Source organism: Numida meleagris, chromosome 4 (assembly GCF_002078875.1).
Source record: "Numida meleagris isolate 19003 breed g44 Domestic line chromosome 4, NumMel1.0, whole genome shotgun sequence".
NCBI lineage: Eukaryota > Metazoa > Chordata > Aves > Galliformes > Numididae > Numida > Numida meleagris.
This window is the reverse complement of record NC_034412.1, coordinates 24122046-24141723: the sequence shown is the minus strand read 5'-3', so window position 1 is coordinate 24141723 and position 19678 is coordinate 24122046. Positions and strand designations below refer to the sequence as shown.

General features: G+C 39.7%; 1 protein-coding gene across 4 annotated transcripts in view; it reads left to right on the top strand.

Moving 5' to 3' along the window:
* STAG1 (stromal antigen 1) overlaps positions 1 to 19678 on the top strand; it is a 167965-nt gene that overhangs the window by 13909 nt on the left and 134378 nt on the right. The window contains exons 1-2 of one of the 4 annotated variants that reach the window (XM_021394524.1): positions 1549 to 1688; positions 2182 to 2278. The exons of 1 other annotated variant lie outside the window; for it this stretch is intronic. The gene's annotated coding sequence lies outside the window, so the exon portion shown is untranslated. Of the gene's footprint in view, positions 1 to 1548; positions 1689 to 2162; positions 2279 to 19678 lie in introns of those variants that run through there. 2 more of the 4 variants (XM_021394527.1, XM_021394525.1) reach the window with 2 other exon arrangements.

Sequence of the window (19678 nt, the reverse complement as noted above, 5' to 3'; positions counted from 1 at the left end):
TGTGTGCTATGTGTTACCAATGTGTAGCACAAAACCAATGAGAAAACTAGTTGTATGTGTTAGTGAAACAAACCAAATTGAGGAAATTACAAGTGCAGCTGCAACTAAGTGGTTAGTGTGCCCCTGGAGAAGGCAGGCGCTGTGCTGAAATGGCATATTGTGTCAGATCTGCTGATACTCTTCTCTGCAAAGTTAAGTCACTTCTGGTTTTGCATGGTACATGCAAAAAATAAGAAGTTTGAGAAATCAATTTCATACCTTTTTTTTCTTACTGTAAAGATACCAAGAGGAGAAAAAAACAGACATAGAAAGCTCAAATGTGATAAAACCTAGTAGACAATTGTGTTGATGTCTTTTTTTCCCCTAAACGGGCAGCTAACTCCAAATTCTGTGGGAGTTCAGTATTCAGAAGTTCCCAGTGCTTAGAAAGGTGTACTGTTTTTAACATACATGTCTTAAAACACTGCTCTGTCGCTTTGAGCACAGAGCAAAGCCAGGTTTTACCCTGCAGGTAAGGAAGGTGCCTTGCTCAGGAAGAGCAATAAACCTAAAGGAATTAGTTCCAAAATTCATTGCTTTTTGTCTCTTTAGCAGTATCAAGACCCGATATAGGAACACCTAAGTCTAAAAATGAGTGATGGAAATTGCTCCAGAGTTCCCCAGCTTTAAAGCATGGCTTTCTCTCGTTGCCTCTAGCAGGCAGCAGGAGGCCAGCGGGCAGGCTGTCATGCATGTTTGTGTCTGGAAGTGCCCGGAGGTGTTGGTTCCATCCATAACGTGTTTTGCTAAAGATTTTACAAATGCACATTGAAAAAGTATATCCATGTTGAAAAACATTATTTAGAAAGCAAGGGAAGAATGTTATAATTGTAGAAAAGACGCTGCTGAGTTAAAGAATAAAAGGCAAGATTCCTCTTGTTGGTTCTCCCAGCCATAGAATCAGAATTGATTAGAGCAGTACTGGACTTGAAATACATAATTAATGAATGATGAAAAGGGCCAAGAGCAACTTGGATGGTATTGAACGCGAGCTGTATAATGAAGTAGGGAGTTGAGCTCAACCACATTAAATGGGAGAGCCGGTCACATCTGTAGTATTAGAAAACTGTTCTAGTATTGGAAAAATTTGCAGTGACAGAGTACTCAAATCTGGAATATTAAGCAGAAAATTTTTTGAAAGAGCTAAATACTAAAATGGCCTCAACAAAATCTGAAAATGAGCTCTAAGCACTAAATAAGGACTCTATTTTAATTGATAACATTCATTAAAGTTGAGTGAGGAAAAATCCTGCTGCAACCCGTAAGTGCAAAAGGAGAATCTACTTTAAAAATCTTGTTAACGTCTTTCCATTGGATTCAGTTAAATACCTATGAAACACAAATCTGGGCTAGTCTCATGCATGGTATTATTGGTGATATTCTCATGTCCTTGTTAAAACAGGAGAAGATAACCCTTGGTATGTTTATTTAATTGTATAGTTCTTTTGATGAGGGATTAAAAACCAAATTATTGTCTTTTATGTATCTTTTGGGATTTTTCTGTTTTAGAGCTTCTGGGATCATGGTTGAGATAAAAAGTATGCTTTTCTGCCAAATCAAGCAGCTTCGTCATCTTCAGCTGATGAAAGCTTTTTGGCACCCTGCTCTCGAGCTCTCCTTGCTGTAGCTGTCAGCTTGCTACTGCTGAGGTAATGGTAGCTCCCTACAGGAAGAGAAGGGAAGCACAGTGTTGGTAGGAGCCGACTCCAGGGGTCCCTTCTGGTGCCTGGAACTGTTCAGCTGAGCAGGAGGAGAAGGTCCATGCTAACCCCCACTTTGATCAACCTGCAAACCTTTGGATGAGCCCCAGCATTAGCCGAGTAGCCATGTGGAAACAAGGAAAGCTGGCCAGAAGTTTCATAGCTTTACAATTTCTTCAAAAGTTCAGATCCTGTAGTGGGTTATTTTGAGTACTGATTTGCATCATGTCACCTGGAAATACTTTTTACCAGAAATTATTTCATATCTGCTTTTGAGCCATCAACCTTACTCCTTGCAGTAAGGTAATTGTCTTTTGTGTGGTGATGAGTTGAATTAGATAAGCAGAACAGCACCTTTCAGATTTACCACCAGCTTCTTTTCTTAGCTGCTTTTCACTGTTCCATCAATTGTAATCAAGATTTTTCATTTACTTCTTACCAGGATGTGCCCCTTCCTGCTAAACATGTGGGTGCTTTTCCTGTAGCACGTGCGCCCTTGTACCATTCAGAACTGGGGCTCCTGCAGGAGACACTGATGGGTAAGCAGGTTTGCAGCGTAAGGCTAAGGCAGGCTGCAGTAGCCACGTTTAGCTGAGTAGTTTGTGTAAGCGTTGTTTCCTTTTCCAATAATAAAGTTCTGTATCAAATTCTGAGCTGTTCTAGATCACTGTTAATGTGTGTTCCGTGATGGAGTTTGAGTGCTCCCATTTGCTCGCGTTGAAAACCAGAGCAGGAAGATAAATGTTTTGTCATTGAACAAGTAATACTGAAAATGTTTTAATTTGCTCTCAGTCAGTCTTATGTACTCACTGCATTTTCCTAGAGAAGTATTTTTGAAAAATAAGGATATTAATTTTGTTGGTTTTCCCTCAAATTATAGGAAGGTGCCTTTTGTTGTTACATGTGGCTGTGTAAGTGAATGGTTATTGCCTTGACTACGCCAATTCCCCATAAAATAGTACCCAGAGCTCCTAGAGCACTTGTGTGTGTGTCTGTGTGTGTGTGTCTGTGTGTGTGTGTCTGTGTGTGTGTGTCTGTGTCTGTGTGCAGGATTGCACTGATGTGCCATTTAGTGCTTCTCTTAGGAGGAATGTAATCAATAGAGTAATTCATGATTTTTCAGAATGGACTCAGATTTAGATAGAGTGTATTAGTCTGTGAAAGTTTTTTTTTTTTTTAAATGAAGCTTTTTCTTTGGTAGCGATAATGCTGCTAGCTCATTCAGAAGACAAAAAACAACTTGTACCAGACCAGAAAGCTGGCTCTTACTGTGTCTACATAATCATTTATTAAACTATCTGCATTCATTGTTGTCTGCTCATAGCAGTGCTTTACATGTTACCAGGGAAGCCATAAATAACTCCAATTTCTCTGAGATTGCTTTATGATTTCTTAAAAGCCACTTATCAATCAAAGTTCTATTTAAGCAGCAAAACAGTATTGAACGTCTGGGATATGGAAGGTAAGTTGGGAAATGTCTGAAGGTAACTATGCTGAGTAGAACAGGCTGAGGTGTTCCCTGCATACACAGCTGCCGGATGTTCTTAGCATTTGTCTGAGCCTCTTCAAACCTCTTTGTTGAGCCGTGCTCTCCTGGAGGGAAGTCCGGGCGCTTGCTTATAAGGGAAGTGGTCTCACAAGTATTGGGAAGCAAACAAACTTGGGTTAAACTCTGTCATTGAGAGGAACAATTTCATTTACCAGATAATAAATTATTATTTACTCTTTTATTAGGAGACACTCCTTCACTTGGCAATGTTTCATATGTTGTTTTATCACTGGGAAATTTATTGTAACTTTCTAACTGCCTCTTGTTCAGGGATTGGAGTTTTGTGAGGTTACACATTACCTAGCAAACTGCACTTAGAAAAAATAATCCAGTCTTTCCTGGATATTAGTTGTGTTTGCAGTAGGTTCTTTAGATTTATCAGTTATATTTTGTATTGATGTCAGCTGTGATAGTGAAGTGCTTCTTAAACGTTTTGAAGGGTTATCACAATTTATTTTGTAACCTGTAATCTAATAACTGAACATGACTCTTCCTAAGGTGCACCTACAGGAAAAATATTTGTCAACTGGAAACAGTGGTTTGTAGCATCTCCTTTCCTTCATTTCTGAGCCCTTTTTCTTCACCATTACAATCAGAAAGTGCTCATAATGTAGAAGGATAAAGCGATAAGCACTAAATCCTGTGCTACTGAAACTCTGGAGTATTAAGAATTAGCTTTTTTGGATCTGCATTGAATTCTGGGAGGCATTGAAACAGGCATTTGAAGTAAGGAGCGTGAAAGCATTCAGAAACAGAACAAGTCCTTTTAAACAGCTCTTCAGTACGCATCTAATCATCCATGTTTATTCCAAATACTTGTGAGGCAGCAAAGGAGCCTGAAGATTTTTGGCAAGTAATATGCTGCTTGGGTGGAAAACAAGTATTGTAGCCACTTTTCCTGGGGGATTTCTTGGTTTTTCTTGGTCTACTTATATCCATGCAGGCAGTTTTATATCACTTTTTGAAGAATCATACTTTGGTTTTCTGTGTTTCTGTGTTACCATGTTTGGTTTTCTATGGCAGTGAGGATTTGCAGCTGATGATGTGCAGTGGGGGATGGCGCAGCAACAGAGGAGGTACTGAGGTGCTGTTACAGCAGGGGGACAAGAAGCCTCACTGTTTGGATAGTTTTTTTTAATATTGTTAATTTTTAGTCTTCAATTATTTTGAAATAGGGCAAAATTCATTTTTATAGTAAGGTGTCACATATTATGTAAATGTATTAGAAAGATTGAGTTGCTTTATGCATCTTTTGAAAACAATGGCCAATTATGATGAAATTTGAAAGAATGACATGGAGGAGTTGTCAGGAGAAATGTCCTATGGTTTTTGTGAGGTAGATGGCTAAAGGTACTGTTAGTATCATCTCACTTCCCATCCCCCTCCTACACCCATGCCCCTCCATCTCCAATGAAAGCAGCAGCAAGATTTAAATTGTTGCATGCTAGAGGATCCGTACAGAGTTACAGAACAGTGATCTGTGGAGAAGCAGGCATTGTTGTTTCCACTGCTCATGAATCTGCTGGAAAAGACAAACAGAAGGAACACATAAGTACACAGCAGTCTCAGCTGGACAAACGCTAGAAAGAGAAGTCAAGTCAGAATGGCAGCGAGGATTTTCAAGTTCATGATTCTCAAAAACATTAATAGTGTTCTTATTCTAGAAGGAAATCTTGAGAACAGGTTAATACAGAGTAAGTGGGTTCTCAGAAAAGGCAGCAGAAACAACAGCAGAATGCATCAATGCGTCAGTACTGTCTCAGAAATTGCCATGAAGCAGCTAATCAGATTTAGGATCATATTTGATGGCTGATGGCTATGTTCTTGCTGCGCTGACAGAGAGAAATCATTATAAAAGAGCAAAATACTGTTAGATGAGATTTTTTTCCTGTTGTCTGAGAGGAGATAGTTTCAGTGTTTATCTTTTCCATTAGTTCTTAAGATAATTCTCTTAGGAAAAAGTTGATGCACTCATCACACTCAGGCAGCAAGTGGTTGCAGGATGGGGACGCACACTGATCAGTGCAACAGGCAATAAGGTTTTATTCTACTTCATCCATAATAAATTATGTGAAATGTTATGGAGAAATATTTTAAGAAGCACTTTATCTGCTTTAAGAACTACTTTTTCTTTAATTAGTCAACTAGGGAAAAATTCAGCTTGTTTGAGACTTGATGTCAAATTGGGCACTGGTACTCTTCAGTGCAAAGTGTGTATTATACATTGCCCATGAGCATTGCCAATGGGCAATAGAGTTGTGGTTAGATTGCTGGTAAATATCACTTCAATGTTTTTAAGGAAGAAGAAAGCATAACCTTCAAATAAAACAGAAAGCCTGGTGAATCCCACAGGCTTATTGCTGATACCTTTTAAGAATGAAGTGTAAAATGTGAGAATGATGTACGTAGTGAACGCGTTATTGGAAAAAAGCCATGTAGGCTTCATTTAAACAGTTAATTTTTTCCTGATAGTGCTAACGTATTAATTTAGTGAGATTATATTGATGGCATTCTGTTAACAAAGCTGGTATTAATGTGGGCATTTGAGCTCAATCTGAAGAAAAAGGTGAGTTGAAAAGTGACTTCTATTTTCACAGATAAGCATCACATTTCAGATATTTGTTTTTAAGAGCAAATTTATGTAGAAAGAAAACAGTGGCATTTTGTAAAATGCATTTTGTTTCCCTGAATGGTGGCACTTTAGCTCCTCCAAACATGAAGACAGAAGCAGCATATGTGTTAAAACGTATTGACTCGTTTGGGATGCAGGGAGAACCTAAGAATTGCTTGGATTTGCATGTTTAGGGACAACGACTTAATTCTTGAGGGTTTTATGGGAGGTAAGAAAGAATGTGATTAAATGGTATTTTTCTTCAAAATTGATTGCAGGGATTTAAAAAGAATTGAGTTGAAGGGTTATGCTGATACAAAATCTAATGTATGCAAATACGAGCAGTCGAGGTGAGCTGGATTTTGAGATTATTCCAGGGGAGTATGGCTACGTGCATGTAGGTGCCATGTGCCCTGCTTTTGGCCTTGGTAGGAATGCTGATCTTTTCAAATCTTCTGCCCAGCATGGTGTTTTTTTATTATTATAGATTTATTTATGCTGGTGTTTAGAAATAAGTAAGAATTTAACTGTGAACAAGCGTGATTTTTTTAATTAACTTTCACGATTAAGACATCTTGCCTCTTTCCTAGTTATGGAAAGGTTTGACTCAGGAAACTGCCGTCAGCCACATTCTGTGTTTGAACTTGGTTACAATTCAAAATTCTGGATACAAAACTTCCAGGGCCCTGCTTAATGGTATCTTGTTGCAAAGGTTAAGGGGAACTTGGCTGTCACCTTAAAACAGTATTGTTTAGTTAGTGCTGTGCATCGGCAGTGCTGCCTGTGGTCCAGAGACAGCAGGAAAAAACTGACTCATCTTGTTGTGAAAACTGGCTTCTCAATGCAGGGCTTTTGAGCCCTGGTGCTGAGCTCCCTGGCAGGTGGTGGTCATGGTGGGCACAGACAGGCTGGCCGCTCTGTGCCCGCTGCCTTGCTGTGCCCACACCAGCACCGCTCGGCCTTCACCGGCTGCTGGCAGCTCCATGTTCCCAAGCAGAAAACAATACACAGCTGTTTTTTTTTTTTTTTTTCCCCAGTCTTTATCATGTGAGAAAATGATTTGAACTGGGTTTGGAGTATGTGAGAAAGGAAATTGAAGCGCTTCTCAAGGTCACATTACAGCTGAGAAGCCACTGCAGTGTTTCTTTCTGTGTCATTGCCAGAGGCAGCACTTGGTTCTCCCGAGTCTGTGCAAAATTCTCAGACAAACCTTTGTCTGTTACACAGAGAATATTCTTCATTTCAACTTAGCTTTCTAAAGGTCAGAAAGGATAGTCTGAGAACAGGAGATACGCCGTAGCCGAGATGGTAAGGCAAAACTTGGCACTGAGTATGTGCACTTCCATGAAGACCCGTGAGGAGCTGAGGAAGCTACGAAGTCAGCAGCTCCTGGCAGTCCTACAGCATTGCCAAGGCTGTCGGTTGTGACAGCTGATTTTTCCTGAGGTTGTCCGTCTCAGTGACTAGCTACTATTCGGGATGTGTAGTTCTTTACTGTTGTTAGGCATTGCGTATGATGGCTATCACCAAGTGAGCTAAAAGACATCCAGCCAAGAGCTGGTAGGTGTCCAGGTCTGGAGAAAGAGTCACTGTTATTCCTTGAGCTCGACTACTAATTCAGAAAGGCTTTGCCAGCTGATCTTGTGAAGTCCAGTGAGGTTGAAACTTTACACTCCATTCCTGAACTGTGTTCTCTATACTAGGTTCCCACTTTATATATTTTAAAATACAGTGTTCTTTTTTCTTATTATGGGGATTTTAATCAAAACAAATAATAGAAAATTAAATTACTTTGGGTATGTTCCTACATCTTGATTTTACAAGTTGCTTAGACTATATAATGATTCATAATGATCCATATGAGTGATTTTCCCCTTATAATTGCAGGTTTTTTTCATACTTACTTAGTTTTTTGCACCTAAATAGAAATGCGATAGTTACATTTGGGAGCTAGATAAGTAAGCAGATTTTTTTGTTGTTTGTGAGTCTAAACTTGTAATTGGTTTCCAGATATTTCATTTTGTAGACCTAAAGCTGTGCTATCTTCTTTTTTTTTTTTTTTTTCTGTTTTGGGTTCATCTGATGTGTTATTCTGAGCCCTGGTTATTAATTGACAGATGAGTTACGCTATGATGGCACTTAAAATGCACAACATGTATTTCTGAAAGCAGTCGTTGCTATAGCAACTTTCTAGTAGGTCACTGGCAGTGTTGTGTGCGTGTGTGTGTATGATTTGGCTGCTAATGCAGACTAATACTGATAGAAAAATGAGAAATGTAAGAATGAGAAGGTAGCCCTTCCCCCCTCCCTCTTTACCTCCCTCCAAAATAGGGCATGATAATTTTGGTAATGCTTAGTTAAGATATTGCATGCATTGGCAAGAAATTGGCTGTCATCTGCCATAATTAGATGGTTTTGGTCTATTTTTGCAAAGATTATAAGAACAAATAATCTCATTCTGTTTTTCTTTTGACATCTTTGGAGTTCATTTAGTCAAGGAATTTGTGTTGAATTATCAGAAAGCAATGCCTGCTATTTATTGAGCAGAAGGATCTATTTTTAGAGACAAAAAGCTGCATGGGACTCTAGAAGTGAAAATTTTGGAAATCCATTTTTTGTCCTTATCTTTAAGGCACTTCAATGTGATACATTTCCAGAGCAGTCCAGGCCCATTTGTGTGCTGTTGAGGTCCTGTTGTGCCAGTGGCCACGCAGCTGCTCCCTGCGCTGATGGAACAGGGGATGAGCTGCTTCAAGGAGCCAATCCAGACACCAACGTGGAAACAAGTTTAGAAATTGCTAGATGACTTCCTGGGTTGTGTAAATGGGCAGAAAGCCAAATGCAAGTACAGGCACAGGAGAAGGGAACTGTGGTAGCTGCAGGCCAGGTCAGCGCACGCAGGAGAGGCTGGGGATGTTCAAATGGGCTTAAGATGCTGCTCCTCACTGACTTCTGCTTATAGGTCGCTCTGAAATGTAACTGATAGTACTGTATGAATGCCATATTTTTGCATTTGTATTCTTCTTTCAAACAGATCTCTAATAGGATCTCTTCTGTTTCTTGCGTAGTTGTGGGTTTGGGTATTTTTGGTATTTCTGATTTAAGGAGAGGTTGTTCATACATCCTTTAGAGAGATCAACTTATCACCAGGGTAGTGTTTTCAGTCTCAAATTAATGATTTCTTAAGATATTTGAAAAATTTTGATTTCAAGTAACACATTCTAGTAATAAGTAAAAACTATGCCAAGCGTAGCGAGTGTTTTATGATACTATAATCCACTATATTTTTGTCAAATTGTAGTGCTGATTCAAAACCAAACAAATGTGTAAGGATTAGATTTTGTTGTGTGTTTACTCTATTGTTTTCCAAAAGAAATGAACAAGGCATGCTCGATTTACAGTTGAGCCAGTAAGGTAAAATAGGTCTGTGGTTTGGGTGGAGGCAGTGGAAGATGATGGTAGGGAGGGCAGCAGGGATGGGCTGTTGCCACCTTCTGCTTTTTTCCATTCTCCTCTCTTTCCATTCACTGGTTCGCTGGGGGTCACACCAGCATCAGAGCAGTTGTAAGGGCAGAAGCAGGAACGTGAGGCCAGGAGTAGGAGGAAGGAGCAGGGACTGCTTTTTGTCGGCAGCAACCCGACAGTTTGGTTCAGCTGTTGCATGAAATCTCATCCCTAGGCTATTGAAAACGTGTAATCATGTTCTCTGTGTTTTAAGAACTTGATTTCTGCCGGTACAAAGTGTTGATTTAACTTCTGAAAAAATCTTCCTCAACATCTTTAATTATTTAAATGATTGTTGAATGCTTTATTGAATGATCTCATTGTGTATACTGTGTACGCTGGAAAAGCTTGCTTTAATTTAGCCTCAGAGGTGAAGGTGATGCTTAGAGATAAATGTTTAAATTTGGATATTTTTGTGGGAGATGGAGGTAGGAGCAGGTAAAAGAAAAAAGGAAAGTTTGTGTCTTCCATGTATTTTCTGTAAGAATCATTCCTAAAGGAAGTGCTCCCTTGTTTAACTACTGGGGTTACAGCTTTCGGTTTGAACTTATTTCATGGGAGCTGAGAATCTGTTTAAGGAAATGCTTCAGAACATTCCTACTCTTGCTCTTACAGCCTGACACTTTCATTATGTTCATACATTTCATGTATGTATTTTCATTCTGCGTAGCTGTGTAAAAGATACTGAAAATTCACTTCCTATCTGTGCAAAGTACAGAAGGAAGTGTCTGCAAATTCTGCAATGTTTAAAACGATACGCTCTGATCCCTTCTCTGCAAAAACAAAAGCCAAGAAGTTTTCCAGGGAAAAATAACCTCTTGTGTGGATCAGCTGCTGGAATTTCCTCTCTCCCTGGAGATCCTGAGTTTCTGGTAATGGTAGTTTCTCTTGCCCAGGGCTTCTGTTATATTTTACCAGCAGTGCTTAGAGAACATGAGCTTTTCATCTTCAGTGTCTTGCATTTGATAGTAAAGGTATGATGATTCCCTTCTAGGTGAGAGGGTTTTTTTCTCCCTTCATCCATTACTTTTTCTCCTTACCTTAGTCTTTCATTCACTGGGAGGATATGTGTAAGCAGGTCTGTCTGTCAGCAGGCCTGTTAGAGACCATCTTTATAACCAAGCAGAGAAATCTGTGAGGAGCAAGTATTTTTCTGTTTGAGTTGCTGAAGATTACATGATCCATACTTGGAATGCTGACCTTAAATTTGTAGTTACTTTCTTCCCCTGAATGAAGCTGTGACCTTCTGCTGCCTCTGAAACCAGCCAGATAGCAATAGATCCCCACTGTCTTTATTTTCTTTTAACAGGTTTTGTTTGTATCAGTATAGCCTCAGCATTCTGAGTTGCTCTTCTTCCCTGTTCCTGTTCTGGGTTTCCCAGAAATGTTGGTTTGTGCAGCATAGCTCGTGTCCATTCCTGATCTTCCTGTTAGGCTGTTTTCTGTGAGGCAACTGTAGCTGCTTTATTTGGAGGCTACTGGTAGTTAGTCCTGTATTGCTCATCTCAGTTCACAGTCTCATTTAATAATCCTTAGAGATCAGGATAGGGATTTTTTTCCCCATGGAATGGCAAAGGCTTACTGTTTGGGTTGCCAAAAAAGCCCCCTGTGTTTGTACTGAGTCAAGAGGAAAAACAATCTTAGAAAAGGGCAAAGAGGAAGAAGGTGAGAAACACTAAATGTGTTGTTCTGTGGTCACTGGGATTACTGAAGCCTGTTTTGGTAGCCTTGTTGGTACATTCCTTGCTGCAGTTAACGCAGTACTTTCCCGGTGCCCTTGCAGGCTGCCCACACATGTGGCTGCTGCAGCCTGGGCTCCGCCCTGCCGTGCCTTGGCTGGCGAGCAGGACACGTGGGTGGCACCCCATAACAGGACAGAGGAGTGGCACTGCTGAGCTGGCCTCCTGTCTGCACCTTCAGCTTCTTTCCGGAAGTCATCTTTGGAATACCTGTCCTCCTGTCAAACGTGGTTTGAATCTGACAATGTGTGAAAAAGTCATAGAGATGAAAGGCAAATAGCCTTCTTGGATACAAAGTCCTTGGGAAAAGACACTGAATCAGCTTCTTGTTGGGCGTGTTTGTCTGCTTCTCTGTTCTTGCTTTTCCTCCTTATGTTTCAGATAAAACCTGTCTGGTTTTAGTGACCAGTTTGGATTTGGGGTCTCTGCTGGTTCTGCCATCTTCGGTCATCATTTGTCTATCTGGACCATTGAACAAGCAGTGAAATAGGTAGTATTTGGAAGCATAATTTCCCAATAAAGTTTTCCTTTGAATGGATTTATTGCTGTGTGAAAGATATTTTTAAACAGCAAAGAATAGGCAATTTCACCCCCTGCTGATTCTTCCTGGGCTTGTTGACTGACTGAGATTCATTTCATCACCAAATGATAGAAGCATTTATTCAAGATTATTTAGTGAGCTAAAATAAATCTTGTCTCCAGGTGCTGATGTGTCTTTTCCCTAGGATTACCAGCACTTTGGACTATTGCAGAACTATTTCCAGTTTTACGTAGTATTTGTTAATAACTTCTCCCATATTTACTGTTACCATAGCATTGATTTCATGTGCCTGGTGTGTCTGAGCGGTCATTAGGGAATGCTGGTGGGTAGCTTATCTTTAATGTCTTCAGTCCTTATAGATTCCTCTTTTTCCCCAGAGCATCTTCATATGTAAGAGTCCAAAGGCTCTTTGGTGTAGATAGAGTGTTATGGAGGTCAGCTGATAGTGCTGTGAAGAAGCAGACAACATTCTGAGTCAAACGCCTTGAGCCTGAAATAAAATCACAGGTAGGAAGCAGTTGCTGTGAGAGAGGGAAGATGTTGATATTTCCTGTGGGGCAGAGAAATAAGTTATCTTAACCATGGAACTTTGGAGGCGGAGGAAACTGCTGTGTAATAAAGCCACTTTCCCTGTTAAGTTCATTATTTAAAGTGGTTGTGAATTTTTGATTTCCAGATGTGTTTCACAGTGAGTTTTGGGTCATGAGCAACAACTCAGAAGTGGAATGATTTTGTTCTCTGGATTGTTCTGCTGCTGAGTAATTATTTTTGAGTTTATGCTGCTGGTCCTGCCGTTCTTCACCTGTGCAGTTTTGGAGAAGTCATCTTCAGGAGAGGAATGATGTTAGTCTGGAGTATCCCCCTGTGAGGACTCTGGATTTGGGTTTAAATTGGGATTGCAGTCTGAATTATTTAATATGGTCACTGGAAATGTGTTTGCAGGATTTTTTGTTGTTGGGGTTGTTTGTTATTGTTGTTGTTTGTTGGTTTTTTTTTGGTTTGTGTGTGTGTGGTGTTTTGGGGTTCTTTTTTTAGCTCCAGAATGGTTACATGTGTCCATGGAAAAATATACTTCTGCTCTCCAGTTTGTGATGCTTGAGTTGTTTTAAGATTGGGAGATGAGAGGAAAGTATTTTAAGGTATACTTTTCCAGTAGAGGCTTTAACAGTACTCTGGTAGAAGTGGTAGGCTGTGGCATTTGTAAAACCCAAGAGCACAACCTGAGGCAGAGGCTGTTGCAGTATGTGTCAGAGGCATTTCTTCAGATCAGTCAAAATGCTGATACCCTTTTGTGTAGCAGTGGCTTTCGGGAAAGTTCTGGTTTGATCGGTGAAAGAAAGCAATGCAAAGTGTTCCGGCAGCAAACACAGCAGTTGTTGATACGCTGCCTGGACGTTATCACTTGTTTGAATTTCAGGTGGCTGTTGGCTTAGAGGCACGAGGGGTGTCGGTCTGGGCATACAGGGAAGCGATAGCAGGATAGGTTCTACGAGCAGTCTCACAGAAGAGTGGCCAACAGCATGTATTGGATGGTCGAATATCAGTTTTCAGACTACAGAATAGCTGTCATCTGCATGTTTTAAGAAAATAAGGGCTGGTTGTATCTTTAGAATCTCTTAAGTAATTAATGAGGATGTCAGCTGATTAGTGGGTTTGCTCCAGTGCCGTTAGGCTGAGTCAGTGTCAGGTTAGGATGGATCGGAGGTACCTAGCAGTGTGCAGATTCTGGAGTTACTGTTGTAAATTCTTGAGATAAAAAATGTGGCTTTACAGAATGAGAGGTTGGTGATCTGACTTAATGCATCTGTGGTAGCACTGATGGCTTCTTTAGATTATTGAAACTGTGCAGTATACAGATGAAGTTTATCTTGAAGCTCACTGGCTTGCTCAGTAGCAAAGAGGATTTTTTCATGTGTTTTGATGGGTTTTATTCTATGTCTTGTGCTTGGTTTAAATACCTGCCAGGTTTCTTGCTTGTCAGTCTTGAGGAGAGTACGAAGAAGTTCTTGGGATGGTAGAATAGGGTTGTTTAGTCTGTTGGGAAGAAGACTTGAAAGAAGATTTGTGAAATCAGACTTGCAGTGTTGTTTTGCTGATTGCCAGGTTTGGGGGTTCCTGTAGCTGTGTCGTTGATTTATATGACATGGTAAGATTTAAGGGTTGGGTAATTTTTCCATGGAAGGCTTTAGTTTTGGATTGTTTCAGTGTTGTAGTGGTGGTAGGTGAAGGGTGTGTGATTTGACGTGAGGTTGAGTTTTCTCAGGTAATTGTTAAGGTTGAGAGGTAAGTTTTGATTCTGTATTTGGTTTTTGTTAGGTTTTTTTAATAGTTTATTGGCCAACTTTATCTTGTCTACCTCTGCTATGCATTTTAGCTCCTGTTCAGTTTTCACAAACTTGTTTTAGGAATTTCAGGTGTTAGGTACTCTAATGTTCTTTCTGTTAGCAGCTACGTGAACTTAGGTTATTATTTTAGTGAATATTTTCCTTGAGCCTTTGTGCATACCCTGCTAACGATGATGAGGACTAGGACTAGCATTAGCCACTTCCCAGAGTTTTTAGTTTGCATGAAACTCTGAAATGTTTGTTTTCTTTGCTGATTGGCACAAATTGTTCTGCAGCTCCTCTTGGCTTTTCCCACTAGTGCCATGTGAGAAAGGGCAGAACAAAAAACAAATGCCCAAAGAATAAAACTCCAAATTGTTCTTCCTTCCTCCAGCGTTCTGCATGTCAGGCTTTGCTTCTCTTTGTGGAAATTGGTTTTATTCTTGGCATTGTTCCAGATGCAGTGCATAATAGAATGCCAGATGTCCGCTGCAGCAAAAAAAAATTACAGATGAGTAAACACTCTTCCAAGGTAGCATAAAAATCTATTAAAGCTGCTTCTTGTGTGCCTGCAGACTGTCTACAAATGTGGCCCATTGTGCTTTGTGCCATTCACAGATAAAAACTGAAAGCCTTTGTGTCCATCTAAATGTGTTTGACTACACGAGGGACTCCTGCTGTCCCTGAGACGGGGATTATTTTGCAGTAATAAGCACTTATTCAGTAAAGTGCTTGACTGAGGATTTAATCAGTGGATTTAATTTTAATTATTGTCACACACGTATTTCATTGAGGATAAAGTCACAGAAACATTAAAATAAATGGGGAGCAGGGGAGGTAAGAAAGGATATTGAGTTGATGTAGTTCTCGCACTTTCCTCTCCAGCAGGCAGTTACAGTTATGTCATGTTATCAGACCCAAAGAAGTCCAAGTTCCCAAAGCCTTGTCTGGTTTTCCAATCTTTTAGGAATAATCTTTTTCCTTAAACTTTGCTTAAACTTGTACCTGACAAGTGTGATCCACTTATCTGGGAAAAAGAAAATCTTCAGTGGTGGATATTGCATTCTTTCAAGCAAACTCTCAGAGTGCTTCACTAGTTCTTACCAAGTTTTTCTCAATGTCTTACTTGATTTCTCTGAGTGTTTATTGTGTTTATTCCCCGCTTGCCTTCCTGTTTGCAGCAGTTTTTATGTGCTGAGGAAGAAGTCATCCTTTTCAGTCTCGTCTGCTTCCAACTTTACTGTCCTGGTGCTTTTCTGTGCACAGCTGATACTGTACCTCCTGCAGCCCTGGCTTGGCTCAATAAAACTGCCTATGCAAAAACCTGGAAACTTGAATGCCATTTTAGTATGCTGAGCTGACTTACTACAAAAGCAAATGAACAGGTATCCCTTTTTGTAGAGCAGCATTTCATTTTGTGTTAACTCAGCTATCTTCTAAAACCTTAACCCAAGGTATAGTGAACACGTAGGCTGTCCGTGTCATCATTCGGTCTTTTTCCAAGTTCTTGTTCCTCATTTTTTTGTTTGGAAGATGACTCCAGTTTCATTTCTGTATGCTAGGCAAATTATCTCCTTACTTTTGCCCTATGGGCTTTTTTTGACTCAGTCCCCTTGCATCTCCCTAAAAATACCATGGAGTTCATCTTAAGTCTCAATCTGAGTTGTGGAAATATCAGTGCAGAGAAGCAGAAGTCTTCAAACTGTCTTTTATACTCACAATCTGAGGACAGCAGAGCTAATTTCTTTACAGCCCTTTTTTATTATGTTTGTTTTATGTTCAAAGTGGGTAGGTAGGAGAATTGTAGATAAATAATCCTAATGGGTAAGTGAGAAGGAGAAAATGATTAATTTAGACTTTAACCCATGTGTTGGCATAAGATTAGAATTTTGTGCCATAACTCTTAAGTCTTGTGCAATCAGACCATAATTATTTGCCTTATGAGTGGCGCTGTGCGGGTAGCCCCACGTGAGCTCAGTCACAGTTGTGAATGCTCAGTGCTGCAGAAAATCAGGTCAAGTGTCGCGCTGGGTGTCTGCAGAGCCAGGAGCAGTTAAAGAGTCTGTAGGAATAACAAGAGGAAAGCAAGCCAGATTTTGTCTTTGGTCCATCATATTTACTTGGATTTTAAAATAATAAGAATAAACTAGAAATTGAAAAAGGAAAGTTTTGTTCTTCAGAAAGCTGCATCTTACAGGCAAACATTTGCAACAAATCATTTGATTAATTTCTTTAAAATCAGCCATTGTAGGTGTTACAAGATGATAAATGAGAGTAATTGAAAGCTATTGAAACAAACACTGGAGATGATCAAACAAAATTGAGCGATGCATGTCATGATCTAAGCTGCTAAAACCATGATTAACAGATTGTGTCATCTCTCCTGTGGGATTCTGGTAGCACAGACCTTTCATAGTGCAGGAATTAGCTGCTCCCTTCTGGAAATACCAACAGAATATACAAAGAAATGGATTGCTTTTGGCCGTTCACACATTTTTAGAGACAGAAAACCAAGAATAGAAATGTAGTAGTATGACTTAATGCTTGGAGGTCTTTGTCATTTAAGAATTTTATCCCCAGCTCTGCAATAAGTGATTTGTGTAACCTTTCAGCGTGAGGTCTTGCATTCATAATTGTGAAGTGTGCAGAATATTGCACAGTGGAAAGTGAGACTTATTTTTCTGGCTGGCTGGGCAGGACATATCTAAGCTACAAGCATTTGGTGAAAGGAAGCAGCAACAGCTGTTCTGCGTGTTATTTAGAGTCAGTTCTACAAGTTGGTGCAACTGTAGATAAACTGAGGAGACAAGTGAAAGCAAAAGCCAAGTTAAAGGGACTGTGAGGAGTTGCCAGTAGGTAATTTTTGTCTCTGCATTTTATATGCAACACATCTGGAAATATCTTTTAAGAATTGGGGGTATGAAGCCTTAGTCCATGGTAATGGACATCTGCTAAACGCTTTCATTTTGTGCTGTTTTGGGCTTCACACTTCCCAACTACCCATCAGTTCTGGGAGCCCACTTTTTTTTTTTTTTTTCATTTTACTTATTAACTTCGTATTGAAGTTCATTGAGGAAAAGACAGATTGTCCTCAACCAGGTGCCACGTGCTTCAAAACCACTCCTTCACTGCAAAACAAAGATATGTCTGTGGCTCTCTCCTACTGGGGAGCTCAGCCTAGTGCACCAAACACATCCCCGGAGCTCTGAGCAGTGCAGGAGGATCACTGCCTGTGAGTGCTGGCAGTGCTCCGCCAGCATAATTTGTATGTTAAAAGTAAAATGCATTTTGTGTGTAAAAGAACTTCAGTGAAATTATCTTCCAGGGTAAGCTAACTAAGCATTATGTTGGTTGGCCTTACATTATAACGCTAGTATTCAAAGTTAGGGCTGGAAGAGGTAATTCAGCATAGATATCAGCTTAAGTGGCTGCGGGGTTAACAAATTATCGCTTCAAGTTCCAAACCTGTAGCAGAAATAAAGCTTTTGCTTTTAGAAATAGGTAGTCCAAAGCAAACTTGAAAGCCCTGCACAGGATCGATAGCTGTGAATAATGAAGAACACATCACGGCATTTGGTGAATTTGTTATATCATTAGTTCCTGACAACTTTTTTTTTAATGTTCCTGTGGATTTAGAATTTATACTTGAAATTCCTAAATATTATTCTCACTTTGCAAATAAGACAGCTGAGGGCAGAAGGGATTTAAGTGGCATGCTCAAGGCCATGCCTGGGGTTGGATAAAGCAGTAAAAGGCTAGAATTCATCTGCCCACCTGCAAGAGCCTCCTTCTCTCTCACCTTGTTGATCAAAGCTTTTGGCGCTCCGTGGGTGTGCAGCGTGCGTCCTTCTAACAGCATCGCCCTTTGCTGCTGATGTAGGCCTTCTCCTGGCTGTCAGACACTATCATTGGGTGGCATTAGAGGGGACAAGTCTTGTCTCTAAATTGCATATAAAAAGCTTGAGTTTCACTGGTGCTACATCACAGCTTACCATCATGTGTAGCTTCTCTGCATGAGCAGGAAGTTTGGAGCTTTCAGGCTTCCTTTGAGCCTTAACGGAATGGTGAAGTGTACTGCTTTATTGATTTTAAACTTGCAAGAAACTATACAAGCGCTGAGGGAGAAAGCAAAGTCATTTCAAATGGAAAAGGCAGTTATGATGCATAGACATTACCTATTCAATAGCTGAAGATATCGTTCCATTAGAATGGAACCACTGTTTGAATATCTTTTCCACCTTGTGGGGCACAGTCACTTGGTCAACAAGGAAAGGGTTTTGAAAACGAGAGTAAATCAAATACCTGTTAACTTTTATTTTGCTTATCTTCTGGGCAATGGAGCTAGTAATGATGTAACTCCTATTACTAATTTTTTTTTATTTGTGTTTTTGTTTTAGGCTTTGGCTTCAGTTGTATACCATGTAGATACATAGTGTGAAATAAGGTCAATTGAACTTGTATTGCTTCAGGCAGCAACCAAATATATCTACTTTCAAGGTTCAGATCAGGTTCAGCTGTTGGTTTATGTAGTTTGGCTGAAGTGGTAGATTACTTCAGCATCAGAGACGCAAATTATCTAAAGACTTTGCAAAAAATAGGTAGTTTTTAACGTTAGTAGAAACTAGGGAAAATGTTGATGAAACGTATACGTCAGGTTTATTGTTGTAAAATTATATGACTTTTCTTAAAGCTAAGCTCACTGTGAGATATGTGTTGAAGAAAAATTACCATAAAACGGACCATTTACAGGAAAATGTACTTTTAAAAAGAAGCAAGTTTTATATTGTGTTCAGTATGTATATGAACATTAAATTAATGGTTACTGTTGTTCGGGCATTGATTATTGTGTATTGTTTAAAAAAAAACCACCTAAAAGTAAAAACATTTACTTGTTTTCCCAATGAATATTTCAACTGAGTGGTCTCTTACTGCCCGCTTCATGTTCTGTTACTGATCATTTTTAACTATGCCAGCATAAATTAATGGCACCTTTGAGTACAGATATGCACATTTAAAAAGCTGCAGCTATGCTAAGACCATTAAAACTGGGGTTAAGAGAAAACCGCATTGAAAAAAAAATCTTCCTAAAATAGAAGCAATTGGCTGCAATTTATAAGGACTTTATCAATTGTGTCATATTATAGTGTAAATAAGCACTTCCTCTTCTCTTCCTCTCCTTCTCTATGCGATGTGAAGGGGAAAAAAGTGACAGAATGGGAATCTGTCTCAAGCTTTCAAGAGTGTATGTAATTGCCTTTATGTGACCGAAGAAGACAGAAAGGGGAGGGGGGAGTTTCATTTTTTCATTGTATAAAAGCATCATCTTTAAGAAATGAGTATTGCTTTTATTAAAGCCAGTCCATAATGATCAGTGATTTCTCTACAGTTGTCAAACTTGCTTTAATCGCAGGACTAAATTGTGAGCTCTGTTCTGAGCACATAGGGCTTATAGCACATTAGTCCCTGTAGTAACTTACATTTCATTTCCAAACCAAGCCAGAGCAACATGAGTGATAATTTAAGACTGAATTTTGGAAACAAGGAGTAGTGTTTCTTTGAGCTTAGCAATTTTACCATTGTGTGACGTTACAAGGCAGTTATCCCAAGACTTGTAAGGGTTTCTAAGCTTCAGCTGAGGAAGAAAGACTTAACATCCAGAACAACAGCCAGT